General features: G+C 38.3%; 1 protein-coding gene and 1 long non-coding RNA gene across 3 annotated transcripts in view; one reads left to right on the top strand and one right to left on the bottom strand.

The window, feature by feature from the left end:
• Positions 1–11,577, top strand: part of LOC122228487 — a 35,726-nt gene extending 24,149 nt beyond the window's left edge. The window contains exons 4-5 of one of the 2 annotated variants that reach the window (XR_006206613.1): positions 8,428–8,512; positions 11,378–11,577. This is a non-coding gene — a long non-coding RNA (uncharacterized LOC122228487). Of the gene's footprint in view, positions 1–8,427; positions 8,513–11,373 lie in introns of both variants that reach the window. The other variant, XR_006206612.1, reaches the window with a different exon arrangement.
• LOC122228483 (bile acid receptor-like) overlaps positions 1–22,418 on the bottom strand; it is a 44,814-nt gene that overhangs the window by 22,222 nt on the left and 174 nt on the right. The window lies entirely within an intron of this gene.

The raw sequence follows: 22,418 nt of genomic DNA, 5'->3' as shown, positions 1-22,418 counted from the left end.
ACTGTTTTTAATTTCAGTTACTTCATGTTCATTGTTGGTATATAGAAATATGGTTTCATTTCTTGTGTTGATCTTGTATCCTGCAACCTTGCTGAACTCACTTGCTAGTTCTGGAGTGATTTTGTTATTCCTCAGGATTTTCTTTTCTTTTCTTTTTTTCTTTTTTAAAGATTTTATTTTTGGGGCGCCTGGGTGGCTCAGTGGGTTAAGCGTCTGACTTCAGCCCAGGTCACGATCTCGAGGTCCGTGAGTTTGAGCCCTGCGTCGGGCTCTGGGCTGATGGCTCAGAGCCTGGAGCCTGCTTCCGATTCCGTGTCTCCCTCTCTCTCTGACCCTCCCCCGTTCATGCTCTGTCTCTCTCTGTCTCAAAAATAAATAAACGTTAAAACAAAAATTTTTTTAAAAAGATTTTAAGTAATCTCTACACCTGGGGCACCTGGGTGGCTCAGTTGGTTAAGCATCCAACTTTGGCTCAGGTCATGATTTTGAGGTTCATGAGTTTAAGCCCCACAGCTGGCTCTGCACTGACAGTGCAAAGCCTGCTTGGGGTTCTCTCTCTCTCCCTCTCTCTCTCTGCACAACCCCCTCCTTGCTTTCTCTCTCAAAATAAATAAACTTTAAAAACGAAGAATAAATAAATAAATAAATAAATAAATAAATAAATAAATAAAAGTAATCTCTACACCCAACTGGGGCTTGAACTTACAACCCCAAGATCAAATCAAGAGTTGCATGCTCTGCTGACTAAGCCAGCCAGGTGCCCCCCTCCCTTTTTTTAAAAGATTTTATTTTTACCCTATGACCCAGCAATAGAACTGCTAGGAATTTACCCAAGGGATACAGGAGTACTGATGCATAGGGACACTTGTACCCCAATGTTTATAGCAGCACTCTCGACAATAGCCAAATTATGGAAAGAGCCTAAATGTCCATCAACTGATGAATGGATAAAGAAATTTTGGTTTATATACACAATGGAGTACTACGTGGCAATGAGAAAGAATGAAATATGGCCCTTTGTAGCAACGTGGATGGAACTGGAGAGTGTTATGCTAAGTGAAATAAGCCATACAGAGAAAGACAGATACCATGTTTTCACTTAGGTGGATCCTGAGAAACTTAACAGAAACCCATAGGGGAGGGGAAGAAAAAAAAAAAAAAAAAAAAGAGGATAGAGTGGGAGAGAGCCAAAGCATAAGCAACTCTTAAAAACTGAGAACAAACTGAGGGTTGATGGGGGGTGGGAGGGAGGGGAGGGTGGGTGATGGGTATTGAGGAGGGCACCTTTTGGGATGAGCACTGGGTGTTGCATGGAAACCAATTTGACAATAAATTTCATATATTGAAAAAAAATGCAAAAAAAAATAATAATAAATAAAAAAATAAAGATTTTATTTTTGGGGTGCCTGGGTTGTACAGTTGGTTAAGCGTCTGACTTTTGATATTGGCTCAGGTCAAGATCTCACAGTTGATGAGTTCGAGCACCACGTTGGGCTCTGCACTAATGTCGTGGAGCCTGCTTAGGATTCTGTCTCTCCTTCTCTCTGCCCCGCCCCTGCTTGTGCTCTCTCTCGCGCTCTCTCTCTCTCTCTCTCTCTCTCTCTCTCAAAATAAATAAATAAACTTAAAAACTAAAACAAAATAAAATTTAAAAATATTTTAAAGTAATCTCTACACCCAACATGGGTCTCCTTGGAATTTTCTATGTAGACAATCGCGTCATCTGCAAATAGAAACAGTTTTATTTCTTCTTTTCCAATCTGTATGCCTTTCATTTGTTTTCTTGACCTTTTGCAATGGCTAGAACTTCCAGTACTATGCTGAATAAGAGTGGTGAGAGCAGACAGCCTTCCCTTGCTCCCAATCTTGAGAAAGCATATAGTTTTTCAGCATTCTGTGATATTAACTGTAACTTTTTATAGATACTCTCAAGTTGAGGTAAATCTCTTATATTCCTCACTTACTGAGTGAATATTGTTTTTAAATAACTCTGGATGCTGTAAGAGGAATACATTAGAGGAGACTTTAAAAAGTAGTGAGGTAACCAGTTAGGTGACTATCACAGTACTCCAGGTGAAAGATGATGATAGCCTAGGCTTAGATGATGATAGTGATCTGAACCAGGAGATAGGTGAATGGATTCAAGATATATTTTGCTGTAGACTCTGTAGGATTTGCTGACGGATTGGATGGTTAGAGTTAGAAATTGCATTTGGATGCAACCAATAGAAAGTCTACTACAGGGCACTTGGGTGGCTCAGTCAGTTAAGTGTCTGACTCTTAATTTCAGGTCAGGTCATGGTCTCAGGGTCATGAGAGAGAGCCCTGCATGGGGCTCTGTGCTGGGCATGGATCCTGTTTAAGATTCCCTCTCTCCCTCTCCCTCTGCTCCCCCACCCCCACCTCTGTCCCTCCTCCTGTTCGCATGCTCTCTCTCTCCCTAAAAAAAAAAAAAAAAAAGTCCACAACAATGACTTAAGTGGAGGGTTTTTCTCCCCCATATAACAATAGTCTGAATGTGACAAGTCTAACAGTTTAACAGTAGTTTTATTGATGTCATCAGTGTCTCAAGATACTTCTATGCATTGCTTTCTCATCACTAGCATGTAGCTTTGAACCATATGGTCACAAGATGGATGCTGTACCTCCAGGTATCACAGATAAGTTCCAGTAAGGAAGATAGAGACTTGCAAAGATTTTCTTTTAGTAAAACTTTATGTAGAAAGTTAAGCACTTCTAGGATGCCTGAATGGCTCAGCAGGTTGAGCGTCTGACTCTTGATTTTGGCTCAGGTCAGGATCCTAGGGTCATGGGATCAAGCCCTACATCAGTCTCTGTGCTGAGCATGGAGCATGCTTAAGCGTCTCTCTCTCTCTTTCCCACTCCCTCTCCTTTCCTCTGCCCCTCTCCCCCACTCACACTCTCTCTCTCTAAAAGAAAAAGAAAAGAAAGTTAAGCACTTCTGTAAAGATCCATTCATATTTCCTTGATCAAAACTATGTAACTGGTGGGCGCCTGGGTGGTTCAGTTGGTTAAGCAACCAAGTCTCAATTTAGGCTCAGGTCATGATCTCTTGGTTTGTGGGATCAAGCCGCACATTGGGCTCTGTGCTGACAGTACAGAGCCTGTTTGAGATTCTCTCTCTCCCTCTCTCTGCCCCTCCCCTGCTTGTTCTTGCTCTCTCTCATAAAATGAATAAACTTTAAAAAAAAGTTAAAAAAAAAAAAGCTACGTGGCTACTCAGCTGCAAGGGAGGCTAGGAAATGAGTATTTCATTTTCCAGTCTTTAAAGGAAAGAAAAGCAAGGAGGAGTTTATTGTAATGGGTGTTAGGTGAGCCAACCCATAGTATCTGCCACATTAAAGATGATGGAGAGTAAGGAACCATGGATAACTCCCAGGTTTCTGGTTGATGGATTATATTACTAAGTTTACTAAGATATATAGACATAAAGAAGGAATGCACTTTTAAATGGAAAAGTAGTAGTTCAATTTTGGACATATTGAGTTTAAAATGTTTGTGAAGCATCTGGAATGTCAAGCAGATAATATGAAGCTGGAATTGAGAGAAGTCCATGCTGGTGGTAATACTGTGGAAGTTTTCAGGATACTGATGGTATTTAAAGCTATTAAAATACATAAGATCACTGAAGAAGAAAAAAGTAGTAGAACACAACCTTGACAAACTCCAATATTTAAGTATCGGTTTGACAACAGAGAACTTGCAAAATAGAGAGAGTAGCTAAAAAGGTAAAAGAAAAAAACAAGAAAAAGGCATCAAGGAAGTTAAAAGAGACATATGTTTCATGGAGAAAGTGCTCAACAGTGTGGAATGCTAGTGAGAAGTTAAATAAGATGAGGAAAGAAAAGGTTCTATTGAATTTAGCAGCATGAAAGTTGGTGGTGACTGTATTAATAGGAACGGATTTCAGAGTCAAGAAATGACAACAACAAAAAATGAGATTAAACCCAAATAAGAATCTGGGATTTTTTTCCCCACACATACCACAAAAAGTCTGGAGGTATCACCAGCTACAGGCGCTAGTTGGCAGTTGAATATCAGAGCCTGTTATGCTCTGATGGCAGCAAGATGGGTGTCACTGTTCTGGACTCGTGTACAAGGCGGGGGGGGGGGGGGAGCTAAGGTGTGGAGCCCACAGTGTATGTCCCTTTATTAATAATAGAAAAACTTTCCAAGAAGCTTCCATCCCCAGAATTCTTTTGTACCTCATCAGTCAGAGCTATGCCACGTAGCCACCCTGAACTGCAAGGGAAGCTCTGGGAAGGTGAGAGTTGAATTTTTCTAGCCTCTACGGAGAAAGTAGACAAGGGAAAAGGGAGTTGGGAATGAAGGGTTAAGTCGATCAAAAGTGCCTGCTATGATGACCCTGACCACAACAGTTTTAGTGGTGTGATGAGAACAAAACCAGATTACATAGGAGACTGAAGAGGGAACCGGAACTATGCCTGCAGCGTGTCTCCCTGTGTCACCTGCTTTGGACCTCTGTCCCCACCTCAGCTGGAAACGGACCCAACTGCCCCTGCTCCACCAGTGGCTTCTGCACATGCAGAGTGCAAATGCACTGCAGGAAGCAGAACTGCTGCTCTTGCTGCCTGGTGGGCAGTGCCAAGTGTGCCCAGGGCCGCATCTGGCATCAGAAGGAGGCATCAGACAAGCGCAGCTGCTGTGCCCGATGTGACGGAGAGCCTGTTCCAGATGTCAGTAGAGCAACATGAACAAACCTGCAGTTTTAGAACATTTTGTCCTATGCCTCTGACCTGTTGGCTACATTCTTATTTCTGTAAAATACATGGAATTATAATAAAAGTTGTTGACTTTTTAAAAAAGTGAATTGGAGGGAGAGGCAGCAAAACACAACAGATGGAAACATTCTTCATTTGGCTAGAAGTTTAGCTGTATGGAGGAGCAGAGAAGTGGGATGGTATCTAGACTGGGATTTAAGGTCCAAAGGTTTTTGGTTGCTTTTTTTTTTTTTTTTTTTTTTTTTTTTTTTGCTATTGTTGTTTTTAACGCCAAGGAGACAATCTTTGTCAGGTGACAGGAGTGATCGCAGTGAAGAGGGGAGAGATTAATGATGCAGCAAGTCAAGGGAATAAAGAGGACTCCAAACAGCTCATGCCCATGGGTTCCAGCCTACTTGTGATCTTCTCTTCCTGTCCTGTCTTGCCTGCGGACTTTGGACTCACTTAGCCACCCTTCACAAATGCTTCAGCTAATTCCTTGCAGTAAATCCCTTAAAATTCCTGGTTCTGCTTCTTTGATTAAATCCTGACTGATACTGAATTTGATCCTTAAGAAGCCATTGAAAAGGCAATTAAGTTATCCACTGGTTTCTAGGAAAGCAGAGGAGTTACACTTGACTTAGAGAGGTGAGTGAAGACTTCCAGAGTGAGATTTCACTTAAACTGAATTTTAAAGAATTATTAACAATTAGTAAGGTAAGAGAGAAGTGGAAGCGGTGGTAAGCTAGTAAGCCAGCTTGCTGGAAAAACACAAACTTGATTTGTGGTGGTTGATTATTTCACTGGTGCATATACTCCCACCATGGCCAATATCAAGCCACCAATGTGATGTTATAGGATACAGACTCAGGAAAAAATGCGCACAGTTGGCTTGTATGAGTCTACACCACTTAAGTGGAAGGTGGAGGGAGAACAGAATATACAACAGAAAAGTATACACCAAGCTTCTTTCTTCTACAGTACACCTTGTCATGGAAAAAAGACCCAGTGGAGCCTCTTTCTCACACAGTTGTCACTGCGGTAAAAGAACAAAGTTCAGAAGCATGACTGTAGTGTCGGGCAGCTTACCAATAATGAACACCATTATAATAAATTCAGCTAAGAAATGTTTAGACACTGTCCTAAAGAAGCGGATAATGTTATTTGCCTAAGATCGATGACAAGTAAATGCAGACATGGGATTCAAAGCCTAGACAGTGTACAGAGACTGCTCTTTCCACTGTAAAATGCTTCCTCACTACCATTTCTTATTATAGGAACTAAACTAAGAGACCAGAATGTATAACATCAGGAAAATCCTTATACACCCCGCTAGCCTTGGATCAAATTTTTTAGAATCTCTGTAGTAAGATAAAAATGACTAGTTGGTTTTGCAGTAATTTAAAATCCAGTCTCTAATTTATTCATCTATGGCTAATTCATTTTTGACAAAGATGCCAAAACCATCCAATGGGGAAAGAATAGTCCCTTCAACAAATCGTGCTGGGACAACTGAATACCCACATGCAAAAGTGGATATTTTTGGAAATATATATATATATATATATATATATATATATATATATATATATATCCATATATATGATATATCACATCATATAAAAAAATTAACTCAAAATGGCTTAATGACTTAAATATGAGCTAAAACCATAAAACTCTTAGAAGAAAACATAGGGGTAAATTGACATGATCCTGGATTCAGGAATGGTTTCTTAGATAGGGCATCAAAAGTATGAGTTACAAAAGAAGATATAAATAGATAAATTGGACTTCATCAAAACTAAAACTTTTATGCATAAAAGAACATTACCAAAAAGGTGAAAAGAAAATCTACAGAATGGGAGAAAATATTTGCAAGCCATATACGTAGTATCCAGAATATATCAAGAATTCTCACAACTCAACCACAGAAAGATTTAAAAAGTCCAATTTAAAAATGCATAATGGGGGCACCCGCGTGGCTCAGTCAGTTAAGCATCTGACCCCTGATCTCAGATCATGTCTTGATCTCAGGGTCGTGAGTTCAAGCCCTGCATTGGGCTCCACACTGGGCATGAAGCCTACTTTTAAATAAATTAAATTAAATTAAAATGCACAAGGGACTTGATTACACATTTCTTTAAAGAAGACCTACAAACAGCCAACAAACACATGAAAAGATGAACATCATTAGCCACTAGGTAAATGCAAATCAAAACCATAATGAAGTACCACTTCATACTCCTTAGGATAGCTATAATTTAAAAAAATAGTAAATAAGTGTTGGCGAGTGTGTGCAGAAATTGGACCTTTAGTACACTGCTAATGGGAATGTAAAATAGTTCAGTATTATGAAAAAGTTTATTGATAACTCAAAAAGTTAAACATAGAATTAGCATATGACCAAACAATTCTACTCCTAAATATATACCCAAAAGAATTGAAAACAGGTACTCAAATACATATGCATAGCAGCACTATTCACTTTAGCCAAAAGATGGGAAACACTACAAATGTCCACCAACAGACAAATGGATGAACAAACTGTGGCATAAACAGACCATGAAATATTAATTAAGCCATAAAAAGAAATGAGTCCTGACATATGGTCCAATGTTGATAAGTCTCAAAAATGTTGTTAAGTAAAAGTAAGTAGATACAAAAGGTCACATATTGTATGATTCCACTTATATGAAATATCCAGAATAGGTAAATCATAAAGACAGGATGCACACCGGTGGTTGCCAGGAGGTGGGGATGGGATAAATGGAGAGTAATAGCTTAAATGGGTATGGGCTTTCCTTGTGGGGTAATGAACATGTTCTGGAACTAAAACAGAGGTAGTAAGTGTACAACACTGTGAATATACTAAATACCACCGAAATGTTCACTTTTTAAATGGTTATGTTTCGTGAATCTCAACTTAGAAACAGAAAAGCTGGATTCTAAATTTGGTTCTATACTTAAGAGTTCATATTAAGCAATCAAAAAGAATGTCTCCAGTTGTACTGACTTTCATTTCATGTTAAGATCAAGTGAATTCCATTTTGTGTTTTGGAGCTCTTTCACTGAATTTGAAAACCAAACTAGATATGGCTTTCAATACTAAACCAAACAGTAAGAAATAAAGTTATAACATAGGTGGTTTGGTTGGTTTTTTTCTTAAGGGTTTTAAAATATTTTTGAGGTTCTTAATAGTAAAAGGAAATCATATTTAGTACAGCTGGATCATTTCTACATAATTGGCTTTTCGTTCTTGATCTGGTTTTGAACTGTTTACTCCACTTTAGTAATTAACCATTATCAGCTTCATTAATGAAACAGAAACCACCTCCTATAATCATTTATAAAATGCTTGTCAAACAAAATTTAAACAAAGAATAGGATCTGGGCAAAGTAACAGCTCTTTGAAAGCTACTGCAACTAATTATAAAGTATTCTAGTTATTTTGTTGTTGTTTTCCATTTATTATGAAAGAATCCTTCAGGACCTACAGATTTTCTCTTGGCATAGTTATCTGAATTCTTTTATCCAAGAGGAATTATTTTAACAATACTTTTTATCCGCTGTTATGAAAAGCTCTGAGTTTTCAGCTGCTTATTTATGTCTATTACTTATAAAAATCAGATTCCTATTTAATCAAGCCACCTTTAGAGACTTTATTTTCTATTTACTTGATTTTTAGGTGACTGAAAAGGAGCATGGGAGACAGTTGAAGACATATTTCTTAGTTCAAGATATATTTATGAGACCACACAAGCAAAATTATGGTTTGTATATCCAAAAACAAAATTAGATTTAAGTATTCTAAAAGACTGCTCCACTGGCATTTAATGAGAATGCCACAAAGTTTTAAATGATTTCTAGGAAAATAGGCTCCACTATTGTAATCCTTTCTCTCCAAGGCTTCATATTTTATAGAATTTAGAATATTACTAATTTAGAAAAATAAGGCAAAAATTAAAATGTTGGGGCGCCTGGGTGGCACAGTCGGTTAAGCGTCCGACTTCAGCCAGGTCACGATCTCGCGGTCCGTGAGTTCGAGCCCCGCGTCAGGCTCTGGGCTGATGGCTCGGAGCCTGGAGCCTGTTTCCGATTCTGTGTCTCCCTCTCTCTCTCTGCCCCTCCCCCGTTCATGCTCTGTCTCTCTCTGTCCCAAAAATAAATAAAAAACGTTGAAAAAAAAAATTAAAAAAAAAAAATTAAAATGTTAATTCAGAATACAAGAGATAATGATGAGATGCAAACTTTATATATATAAATGATGCAAGTGGTAGATCACCAACTGAGCATGTTCTTTGAGCTTCTTTTCTAGTACACAATTGTACTTTGCTAGCTAAAAGATCAACAGTAGCAACGGAGCAGGAGAAAGCACATCGGGTGATTTAATCCCTGATCTTTTTTCATTACTATTCTATTAGAATGTTGGTCTGTGGCTATCTGCCTCCCTGTTGTGTTCCCAGTGCCCATCTCAGGGCCTGGCTCAGAATGCGTGCTCAGTATTTCTTGTGTGGATGAATAAACAAATGGATGAATGAAGGATGAATGACGGCTATGCTAACCAATTGAGCTAACTGTCCAGAACTTGAAAGCGAAGACGTAATAAAGTAATACTTCTGGCATTCGAGAACGTCAAAATACTCAATTAAGGAGCCCATTATCTTACACCTTCACTTTTGAACTCAACATTTATTTATCCTCATTTTGCAGGAGGAAAACTGAGCACTAGTAGCTAACACTGTTTACGCATCTGTTAGCACTTTATCTCCCTGGGCCTTAATTGTTTTCATTCATATTTATTTAACCCATTAGTCATGTATACCTTATGAGCAAACACCATGTTCGTTTTTATCTCCCTGGCACTTAATACAGTGACTTGTGCATAAGAGATGCTCAATAAATGCTTGCTGAACCCAAAGTTTAAACTTTTCTAAGAATATTTTCCTTTTCATTTTTAAGTTGTTTCTAGTGTATTAATATAGTACAGACCTTTCAGAATTCAGGAATGTGCAGATAATACCATGGGCATTTCTACTTATTTGTGACAATATATTTTCGAAATCTTATTGATTAGCTCTGACTTACGAAGAAATGGCTCCAAAAATTTATGACTTCTAATTAGCATTAAATAATATTTTAGAAATTTCTTCATTTGGATTTTACAGAATATTACACATTTAAAAAATTATATTAATACAACAACCAATGAAAAAATTAAATCTTGTTACAAACCCAATTTCAAGAGCAGAAAATTTATCTAATGTTCCAGTTACAATTCTCCTATCTGGAGGATTTAGAAAATAAAATTTCCCAGAATTTTCCCATAATATCAGGGACAATCTAGGAAAAAATATTCATTTTTCTCCAAAGTGGCAAAGGTACATAGGCACCTGCTAAGGGTCCGTATTCTGAGAGGAAACACACACACACACACACACACACACACCATCTGATTTAAATCGACAAGTGAATCTCCTTTATATGAATTAAAGAACTGAATGATATCAGGGAGAATTTCAGTCACCACTTATGATACTAACACTTTTTACCTGGAAATTTCACCATTGGTTTTAGACTGTCAGATATGTTTTATAAATGCACATTAAAATATAGAATTAAACACTCTAACATTTTTCCCATTATACTTCCCCTTGTTCCTTGATATTATGTTTGGCATAATGTTATAGAAATGCACATGATTTCTGAGGATTGTTTTGGCATTGCCAGTCTGCTTTGTGTGATGCAGCACTGACAGATCAGCTCAGGCTCTAATTGTAAGAATAAAAAATTTTTCACATTTTTAATGTAGTGTTTATGACTACTTGACAGTTCTCTTTACATTAATGTCAGAGTTAGAATGGGGATTTTTTTTAGATTAAGGAGGAGGATAGTTGCTCTGGATGATAGCTGCATACAGGGGAAGAGTTGCCCTTTCTTGTTTTTAACTAAATCAAGTAATTCTTTGTTAGCAGCTCTTCTGAGTCCTACCAGAATGGAACTTGTCTCATTTTGACAAGATGCAGAAGTGGCACTACTAGATATTAAAAGCATTAAAACATTAACCTTTAGCAACCTCATTTTTCACTCAGTACCCGCGTTTCAGTATTTTATCAAACTGAAGTCAAACGCTAAAAATTGGAGTGAACAACGGATCTATTCCCTTTAACCTAAAAGAATAAATGTGATAGAAAGTAAGGCATTAGAAGGAAGAGACAGTATAAATAGTTGTTTTAGTGTTAACATAATTCTAATCACTTATGACTGGTGAAACTAGTGTCAGAAAGGGAATTGGTCAAGAAACATCCTCTGTGATTATCTGGGGGTGGGGGGGGGAGAGCGGGGGTGTGTGAAAAACAAGCTCTCTTGAATTCACTTTGACCCCAAGGCCCTCCACTCCCTGTTACTAGCACTAAGTTCAATTAATTCACAATTCCTGTCTGGCCCCTCCTGGTCTTTGAGTTTACAACTCCTAAAAGGAAAGAATATATATTTGGAATAATGCATATAATCATTCCAAGTTGTTATTGAGATGCAATTCCCCAGGGTTTTGTTTGTTTGTTTGTTTGTTTACATACCTGCACATCTTGTAAGCAATACACTTATTCCCTTTGTTCACACTATGTTTTCAAAGACAGGTTTAGTGGATTTTGGTACTTGGGCTGTCCAAAGCATCAGACTCCAGCAGTCTTCAACTGATGAGCTGCCGTAAAGAGGCAAAGTTGCTATTTGGCACCTTTGCAAAGAAACTTCCCCAGGAATCTGGCTGGATAACTGTTCAGGGTAAGCTGAGATCTGCAGTAATGACTGAAGAGTATCATGGCAGGATGTGTGCTTCCAGCCCTAGGGTCAGTTTTTCTACTTCTGCCTCACCTTAGGACTGTTTTCCTTAGGAGTCATTTCTCAATAAACTGACTAGTTCCACAGCTCAATCTTCTGTGCTATTTAACCCTGAAATCATCCCAGACTAGCACCGACTATTTATGGACCAGGCACTATACTTGGTTCTTTGTATATATTGCCTCTTTCATTTCTACAGCCACCATGTTACACAAGTACTCATGTAATCCTCATTTTATAGATGAGGGAACTGAGGCTCAGAAAATTTAAATGGCTTTCCCAGGGTTACACAGCTGGTAGGTGTTTATCCAGATTAAACCTAGATATATTCAACTAGGTATATTCAAAGCCCATACAGTGGTTCAGGCGGAGTAGGTGAAGACAGGAGATAAACTGGCCTATCCTCCTCAAAACGCCAATCACAGAGGGGCGCCTGGCTGGCTCAGTCAGTGGAGCATATGACTCTTGCTCTTGGGGTTGTAAGTTTGAGCCCCATGTTGGGTGTAGAGATTACTTAAAAATAAAATCTTAAAATAAAAAAAAAAAGAAAAATGCTGATCACAGCATAGCATAATATATAGAGATGTTGAATCACTATGTTGTACACCAGAAACTAATGTAACATCGTGTCAACTCCACTCAATTTTTTTTAAAAAAGTAAAACAAAACAAACAAACAAACAAAACACTGACCACAATATGTATGGCCTTGTGACCAGAGAAAAGGAAGAGGCCTGAAATAAAAACCATAATCCTCACTTCCTAGGAGCAACCTGTTGGAACTTCTTGGCTTATTGTTGAACATGGCCCATCTCATACAAGACCATCAGTAGAACAGACAAACTAAGCTGAGTGGTCCAACAGGACAGTATTATGACATAAACATAAGACTACATTTTAGTTCTCACCTACTGGGACATGCAACTATCCATCAGGGAGAAGACTGCAGAAATGGGCATAAAGGAGTAGCTGGAGGCAGAAGCTTGAAGCAGAAAATTCTCAAATGGCTGAGAAAATAGTCCCCACATTTTAGCTAGATCAATAAAGTCAAATATGATAAAGACAGTTAAGGCTACTGACTTAGAGTCAGAGGGACCTGACCCTAAAATGAATTCCTCTTCTATGAGATGCTAGAGCTTCAAAGCAGACTTGATTATCCAAGATACATTGAAGGAGTGTTCCTTCAATAATTGAAACATAGGATAGTAAAATATCTTGATAGTCTCTAAATGAGAGATTAGACTGAAGTCTCAAAAGAACACTAATATAAGTAATCTAAGTGAACAGCCTCAATCATGTTATTTACAACCGAAATACCCAAATTTTTAGTATGTTCACAAAGTTGTGCAACCATTACCACAATCTAATTGTAGAGCATTTTCATCACCCCCAAACAAAGCTTGATTTTGAGACTTGAAATACTTAAAATACTAAAGAATATAATACATTGTATTCTCTTTCTCCTAGATAATTAAGAATAACTGTTAAGCAAGATTTGGAAAACTGAACTTCCACTATGCTTCAATTGACAATATTATATATTACACCTTAAGCCAATTTAAAATGACTAAGAAAGTCAACTTAAATATTTTCCCATCTAGCCTCCTGCCAGCCAAGCAATCACAAACCAGAATCCGCCAGCCTGACCCAGACCACAGGGACTACCCTGCAGACTCATGAACAAAATAGTTATTGTTTTAAGCCATTAAGTTTGGGGGTAGTTTATTATGTAACAAGAAATAAATGATCCGCCTTCTGAGTCACTTCAGTACTTTATTCCAAGCATTCAATGACCACCCCCACTACCATTCTAGGTACCTAATTTTACCTCCTTTTTCAAATAAGAAAAACAGACATACTTAACTCCCCACCCTGACCAAACACCGCACTATAGCATAGTGGCCAAGAATACTAATCCTAAGGCCAGACTCCCAATTCTTATCTGGACTCTGGCACATATAAGCTATAAGGCTGAGAGAAAATTACGTGTTCCTTCTCTGTAAGAGTAGGGACAGTGATAATACCTACCTCATACAGTTGTGGGGAAAAATATGAATAAAGCCTTGAGACCATTTTGTTTCCCATAGTCAACACTAAAAATATAAGCTACTATTATGTTTATTGTGCACTGGCCAGTGACCTTGACTTTTTAACAGTTTCATTCACAACCATATTCAGTATTCATATACCATAAAATTCATACATTTAAAGTGTACATTTCAGTGATTTTTAGTGTGTTTATAGACTTGTGCAACCGTCACGACAAATCTAATTTTAGAGCATTTTCATCACCCCCAAACAAAGCTTGATTTGGAGACTTGAAATACTAAAGTGGCTGTCAGACACATCCTTGAGGAAAGGCCAAAAGTCCAACAGGGAATACCAAATACTGATGCCAGTCTAATGAGCAGGAGCAGAACTGTAAATAAGAGGTGAAGCCAAGAATTAGGATCAGATGGAAACAGACTTGAGAGGAAATGAAGTTCAATACATAGCCACAAACAGTACTAGCCTGTCTACGGCTAACATTTTCACATTTGCCAGGCTGACTTAAAGGTGTGGCACCAGGGAAAGCTTCTCACTTCCCACCTTCAGACCTACTCTGTCAAGACTTAAAAATCTAGGACTTCCCACAAATCTCTGCCCTCTAAAAGGTTCTAACACAGGGGCGCCTGGGTGGCTCAGCTGGTTAAGCATCCGACTTCAATTCAGGTCATGATCTCATGGTTCCTGGGTTCTGTGCTGACAGCTCAGAGCCTGGAGCCTGCTTCCGATTCTGTGTCTCCCTCTCTCTCTCTCTGCCTCTCCCCTGCCACACTCTGTGTCTCTCTAGCTTTCAAAGATAAATAAATATTAAAAAATTAATAAAAAAAAAAAGATAAAAGAAATTACAACACAGGAAAAGATGATTATTTAAAACAAAATTTTAGTCATCATTGCCCTTGTATCTACTGGCAATACTTTACCACAGAGGGTTCCCTACCAGTGACCTTCAGTCGGCCACAGTGGTATAGAATGACAGTTCTCCTCCCAAAGTTCGGAGTCCTTTCAACGCTTTTTATCCTTTCCTTCCCAGGCCATGGGCTTTCCTGCTCTTTCCCAGACCCAGCCAGAGTAAAAGGCTGGCCTTCTCTACTTAGGAGCCTCATCTCCTTCTCAAGGATGACCGACGGTGGGAACAAGTGTGGTATTCAGGAAAGATCTCCTATTTCCCACCACACAAAATATGATATGGGCCCTGGCCACAGGAAGCCACAATAGTTTAGTGTTTCCAAAGTCTGACTTACTCAGCCTTAACAGGGATCACATGTGGCTCACTGACTGTCTCACCCAGCTGCCACCGTGTCAGATCCAGTCCAGCTCCTTTTCCCATACTTTCCTCCAGGTTACACTGAAAAGATTTCAGATCTTCATGTTCCTCTTGTGGTCTGCTCTCCCAATTTCTTACAAACAAACATTCGTAACAAAGACATACACACTCCCAAATAAAAGTAATGATTATATTCTGTCATAAAGCAGCCTATTCTGGAATGATAAACAATTAACTGTAGGCAGCCTGTTCTGTAAAAGATGCAATTATGTGTAAAAGATGCACATAATTCACACTGTTAAGCCAAACTTTAATCATCTCGAAATTAAGCATATTAATTTGTTTTGTTTCACCCGGTCAGGATCATCCCCATACAGTAAGTACTATTACTCATTATTCAACATCTCCAACACTGAAAGAGGTCACCAAAATGCTTACAGAACAACTCCAAGCTCCATCATACAATATAGAGACTGGCTACTGTCCTTAAAATGACATTCTTTCCAGTTCATGTGACTTGTCCATGCCTACTTCGACCACCTGTGGTCAGGGGGCAGGATCATAAGGGCCTATAATCCCTTAAATATTCTTACAAAATCCAAAAATCTCTGAAATTTGAAAGCTTGTTTTCATAACTCATTTGGCAGCAAAGCTGGCTACCTCCCACTATATACAAATATTAACTCAAAATGGATAAGAGACCTACATGTAAGAACTTGAAAATATAAAACTCTTACATGAAACAAAAGTAAATTTTCATGACCTTGCGTTATGCAGTAGTTTCTTAGCTATTACAGCTACAACATAAAAAAACAAATTAAAAACAGGTAATTTACATTCCATCAAAATTAAAAAACATTTGTACTTCAAAAACTACCATAAAGAAAGTAAAAATAGAGGAAAATATTTGCAAATCATATATTTGATTAGGGACTTAAATCCAGAATATACAAAGAATTCTTATGACTCAGCAAAAAGACAAAAAATCCAACTTAAACATGATCAATGTGTTTGTATAGACACTTCTCCAAAGGAGATATATCAGGGCCATTAAGCATATGGAAAGATACGCAACATCGTTAGCCATGAGGGAAGTACAAATCAAAAACACAGCGAGATACCATTTCGCCCCACTAGTATGGCTCTAACAACAACAACAAAAGGAAGGATAACAAGTGTTGGCAAAGATGAGAAGAAACTGACAATGTAAAATGATGTGTGGCTGCTTTGGAAAATAGTTTGGCAGTCCCTCAAAAAGCTAAATGTAGAGTTACCTTATGACCAAGCAATTCCACTCCAGGGTATTTAACCATAAAAATCAAAAGCATATGTTCCCACAAAAACTTGTACACAGATGTTCATAGTAGCATTATTCATAATAGCCAAAAAGCAATCCAAATATCCATCAACAGATAAAGAGGTAAATAAAATGTGATATATTGTTCCATTGTATGGAACATTACTCAGTCATAAAAAGGAATGAGGTTCTCATACACACCACAATATAGACAAACCTTGAAAACATTATGCTAAGTGAAAGAAGTCAGACACAAAAGATATATATTCTATGATTCTGTTTAATATGAAATACTCAGAATAGGCAAATCATTAGAGACAGAAAATTGATTAAGGTTGCCAAGGACTAGGGTGAGAGGGAAATGGGAAGTGACTGCTAATGGTTATGGAATTTCTTTTCAGGTAATGAATGTCCTAGAATTAGTGTTGATCAATACACAACTTCTAAAATCTACTAAAAACCACCAAATTGTATGCTTTTAAAGGGTGAAATTCATCATACATGATATCTCAATAAAGCTAGTATTAAAAAGTAAAACAAAAAACATGACTTGGGTTATTGCTGAGTGAGGTTATATATAATCTTTAATACCCATGTTAAATCAATATGCATTTATTTGCTGCAGAAATCTGTTTAATTTTGAGTACTTCCCCAGACCCTGCCAAGGGTGTTCTATAATATCAATATTATAGATCTCAGTGCCTCCGTAAAATCTTAAATTTTCTGAATCTCAGAATACATGGGACCCAAGATTTTTAGTAAGGAATTATGCGATTGTATAACCAAAACCTGACTTATCATAAAAGTCTGAGCTTGACAGATAATACTAAAGCTCTTTCATGCATGAAGTAGGAAATAAAAGTATCTAATACATGGGGCTGGTCCGAGTGCAGTGGTGTTTACAATTAATTGATCATAGCCAGTTACAGATTTCTTTGTTCCTTCTCCACTCCCACTGCTTCACTCAACTAGCCTTAAAAAAAATAAAGAAAAAAGAAAAAAAATCTAACACATAGGATAATCATGAGGATTAAGTAATTAATATAAAGTCCTTAGAACAGTGACTGGCACATAGTAAGCACTTATTAAACATCAGTATTGCTATTATTCTCGTTGAAGTAGGAGTTTGGTCCCAATGACAGCTCTTCTGGATCTAATACCTTCCATTAGACCAGGTGTCAGAGATGTTTATGGTTCTATAAAACCAGTATTCTCTTCTGTAAACTTTGGCTTCCCATGTCAGGAGAAGGGGGGCAGGATGTAGGCCTCCTGAGGCACAGTATAGAATGGTAATAGGAAAAAATATCACAGAATAGCATAATGAGAGGTAGAATTCAATGGAGTTGGTTATCTCTGTGGCTTTGAATGGACCCAAAAAGTCATCTTCCAGATTTTGATAGGAATAGATTGTACAAGCATAGCAAGAGAATTAGACAGGGACTTCCACAAGACTGCCTCTCCTGTAGGCCACTCTCTGTTGTGCATACTGAAGCACTCTGCTTTGTATAATGTAGATGTCCTGGAGGGTTGTGATTCAACAGTGTGGGAAATTGTGGGAGAGTACTGGAATTGTGGGTTTTAGTAAAAAGTATATTAAAGTATTGTTTGCAGTTCTGCAGTGGTGAGGTAGGAGGACCAGCACTGTTATCTAGAGTAGATATGGTAGTGGAATTTGTCTTCCAGAATTCTGTTGATATAATCTGTTTGGCAAATTGGTCCTAAGGTGATTGGCAATGGACATGTGGACATACACAAAGGAATCTGACATGATTGCCAGAATCATAATAAGTCTGAGGGCCACAGGTAAGTTGTTAGTAAATCTCTGGAGATAACTCTTTAAAACAGTGGAGATGACTACATCAATCAGGAATCTAGAATATGGGCCTTTTGATTAGCACCATTTCTTTCAAAATTCAAGGGGGAAACAAAAACAGTCTAATATATTTTTCAGCTAGGGCTGAAAGCTGCAGAGTTTTCAAGAGTTCTCAGGGAACCTGCACGGCTTTTTGTCAAGGCTTATAAACAAACCTATGTTCCCCAGTTCTGGCTGTATGCATGATGTGAAAGGCAAAACTTTGATAAAATTGCCCATTTTATCTGGCATAGGCTAAGCATTTTCATTCTTCTCTGAGTTGATGCAAACCAAGGTGGTCAGACTTCACCATCTCAGGATTCCCATTTCCTTCAAAGTAGTTTTGAAGACAACTTGACTATCTTCTTATCACTTCACAGCTTTGCCTCAACCAACACAGTCTTCCTTACAAAGGCATAACAGTTTCTTATAGAGTAGACTCATAACATTCCTGAGTGAAAAAGCCTGAGACTTTTATGATACTGCAAATTTGAAAAGATGACTGCAGCATATAATTTTCCCCACAAAATGAATACAAAACCACATATGCAACAATAAAATGGTGCCAGTGCAGAGTTAAGTTGTTGCTTAAACGAACCCACTAGCTAAGCAGAGACCCTACACACTAGCTTGTAGTAGAAAAATCACCATACTTCATGGACTGTCACGATCTTTTGAGAATACTCAAAGGTCACGAATGCTAAATCTTCAAATTCCAAGAATCTTCTGTGATGTGGCTCTCCATACGATGGAAGGGGATCTGTCACTGTTGGTTATATGTTTCCATAATTTAGGGACACACTGATCAGTCAAGGATGAGGGTAAGGGTGATAAATCTTTTGAATCAGAACACAGTGCCTACCCATTTAGGTGGGCCCATGTTACAGAGTGAACTATTTACAATCTCATTCATGTTTTACGGAACATTCAGTAGGCTTTGGAGCCAACTTTGCCTCTTAACCCAGGTTGATACTCTATATTATACAGCGATTCATATCTCACCTAACTCAGTGTTTCTGCTGACAAATAACTCCATAACTTCATAACATATATTGCATTTAGAAATAATACCTCATTTGCTTTCTTATTAATCAACTGGCCTCTCTTTCCTTTCACTTTACAGTTCCAAAAAGGAGGGAGGGGATACTTTGGGAGTGTCCAGGCCTGAGAAGAAATAGAAAAAAAATATCTTGCCATTTCTGTCAGGGTGGACTGTGGAAAAAACCAGAAGATTGTGGGAAGACACAGACACATACAGGTCCTGACCTTTCTTCTGTGAAGTCCCAGGTTAAAGTCCAAAATAGAAGAATGTTTTGTCCTGCTTCCCATTTGAAATTCTATGCAGATGTAAAGCATTCCATTCCATACCATTATTATTTCTTCTAGTAAAATTTGAACTCATCGGGTCTGCTCTCTCATATAATACTAATTTAAATTAAATTAAAATTAATTAGTTAAAATTCCAGAACCTAACCTTCTAAATGCAAGTTTTCTTTTCTTTTTTTTTTCAAGTTTTAATTTAAATTCCAGTTAGTTAACATACAGTGCAATATTACTTGCAGGTGTAGAATTTTGTGATTCATCACTTACATACAACACGCAGTGCTTATCACAAGTGCCCTCTTTAATACCTATCACCCATTTAACCTGTTCACCCCCACCCCCGACTTAGGTAGATTTCTTTTAAACAAAGAGTTTGGTAATCTGTATCTCGTTAGTTAAAGAGGAGGACTCCTTGCTGGCCCCACAACAACCATTGCTGATATAAAGAAGAGAAATGGTGGGGCACCTGGGTGGCTCAGTCGGTTAAGCATATGACTTCGGCTCAGGTCATGATTTCACGGTCCGTGGGTTCAAGCCCCACATGGGGCTCTGTGCTGACCGCTCAGAGCCTGGAGCCTGTTTCAGATTCTGTGTCTCCCTCTCTCTCTGCCCCTCCACTGCGCTCTCTCTCTCTCTCTCAAAATATTAAAAAAGAGAAAGAGAAACGGTGATCACAACATGGAAGACACCCAGATGTTCCCACTGGCCTCTAAGGAAATGAGAGCAGTAGCTGAGAAACTGGCTAGGAAACTTACCAGAGGAATTCACTGCAACATCAGGAGGTACCCAGGTGGTCCTATAACTAAGGATTCCAAATACTGCCTCAGCCAGGAACCTATTGAGAGGTATGGCCTTAAGGAGGTATTAGATGTATAAACCCCTCCCCACTGCTGCATATGGGCCAGGGAGGACTACTAGGTCCGGAGTCTAGAGAGGAAAGACCAAGCTTTCTGAGGGATGGAACCAGACCAACCACAGACCAATCACACCTCCAAAGGCTGGGGTTTGCAGGGGACACTCTTTGCCCAACACCTTCAAATACCCATACTCCATCATGGGTCAAAGAGGGGAAAGGGGGATGAAATCTGAAAAACAATCACACATAAGAATCTGATTTACCTAAAGAAACTGTTAAATTACTTAATTAGACTAAGTTTATCAGACTCAACTAAAAGCTAGGGTTGGGGTTTTTGCCCTATTTTACCTAATAAGGTGGACATGGGGGTTCACAAGAAATTGCAGATTACAGAAAATAAGCTACAGTTTGTGCACATATCTGTGTAATAAAAGTAAATTTGTGACCCTATTGCATATAGTTTTACAAATTGATCAGAATTGGTCAGCACACTTGTGAAAGATTTGGAGCACATTAGATGATAAACACTGGATTATACACAGAAGTGTTTTTTAAAAATGAACAATTAAAAGCATAGTCAGCCACCCTTTGGTCTGCACTGACTCCACCATTGTTAATAGGACTTTGGGGCTGCATTCACCTGCCTTCCCACTCTGCCAGGCAAGCAGATTCAGCAGAGTCTAATCCAACAAGAGGTAGTTTGGGTTTCATAACTAGGACCACCCATCTTGCTGTTCTCCCAACATTGTGATAATACCCCAAATGCCTGTTTCTTGGATTCCCTCGTTAATTTAAATAAGAATAGGCTTTTTGTTTACTTAAGAAATATACCCATCACAGTTTTTGTTTCTTTGTTTTTAATCTCCATACATGAAGGAGAAGAAGGGTGAATTTATGGAAAGGCATGGAATAGATTTCCTCAGAGCCTCCAAAGGGTATCAACCCTGCTGACACCTTGACTTCAGACTTCTGGCTTCCACACATGTGAGAGAATAAACTTATGTTGTTAAGCCACCCAGTGGTAATTTATTATGATAGCCCTACAAAACTGATACACACATATAGTTGTTTTGTTTTTTGTGGGTTTTTTTAAACGGAATCAGAAGAACATCGCCAGTGATCACCAATGATGTTCTTCTGATTCCGTTAACACACACACACACACACACACACGCACGCACGCACACAAAACAACTATATGTGTGTATCAGTTTCGTAGGGCTATCATAATAAATTACCCCCGGGTGGCTTAATACAACATAAGTTTATTCTCTCAGATGTGTGGAAGCCAGAAGTCTGAAGTCAAGGTGTCAGCAGGGTTGATACCCTTTGGAGGCTCTGAGGAAATCTATTCCATGCCTTTTCCCTAACTTCCGGTGGCTGTAGGCAAACCTTGGCATTCCTTGGCTTGTAAACACACCATTCCAATTTCTACTTCCGTCACATGACCTTCTCCTCTTTTTGACTCTGTGTGTCTTCTTCTTTTCTGTCACTCTTTTTTTTTTTTTTAAAGATTTTATCTTTTAGGTAATCTCTACACCCAACACTCAAACCCACAACCCTGACATCAAGAGTCGCATGCTTTACTGACTAAGCCAGCCAGGTACCCCCTTTTCTGCCACTTCTAAGGTCGACTGTCATTGGATTTAGGGTTCATCCTAATCCAGGATGATCTCATTTTGAGATCCTTTTTTTAATTACAAATGCAAAGATCTCTTTCCAAGTAAGGTCATATTCACAGGCATAGGAAGTTAAGGCTTGGACATATCTTTTGGGGAGACATATCATTTGGGGAAAAATCTCTTTCCAAGGAAGGTCACAGTCACCGGTACAGGGAGTTAGGGCTTGGACAAATTATTAAGTAAAACAGCAAATCAGAATTACAGACTTCTTAGATGTTAAAGGTTATTTTCACAGACCATAGCAACAATCTCTGAAGTCAGGGTGTCTCTTAATTAGAATTAACATTTACAAGAAGTTTTATGATACAAAATGAGTATCTGCTTTTCTGACTTTCTAGAAGACTAAACATTTTTCCTTATCTTATTGAGATTTCTTTTACCATAATTATGAAGGTCTGTGGTTTTTCAAGACCAAGTCCTAGAAAGCCATTAGTTAGCAACAACATGAAAAAAAATAGGTATGAGAGCTCAAAACTTACCATATGGAGGACAAAGGAGCAAAATAAAATAGACCCAGTTT

The sequence above is a fragment of the Panthera leo genome, chromosome C1 (assembly GCF_018350215.1).
Source record: "Panthera leo isolate Ple1 chromosome C1, P.leo_Ple1_pat1.1, whole genome shotgun sequence".
NCBI classification, from domain to species: Eukaryota; Metazoa; Chordata; class Mammalia; order Carnivora; family Felidae; genus Panthera; species Panthera leo.
Note: the sequence above shows the minus strand (reverse complement) of the source record. Positions and strands in the feature narration are given on the sequence as shown.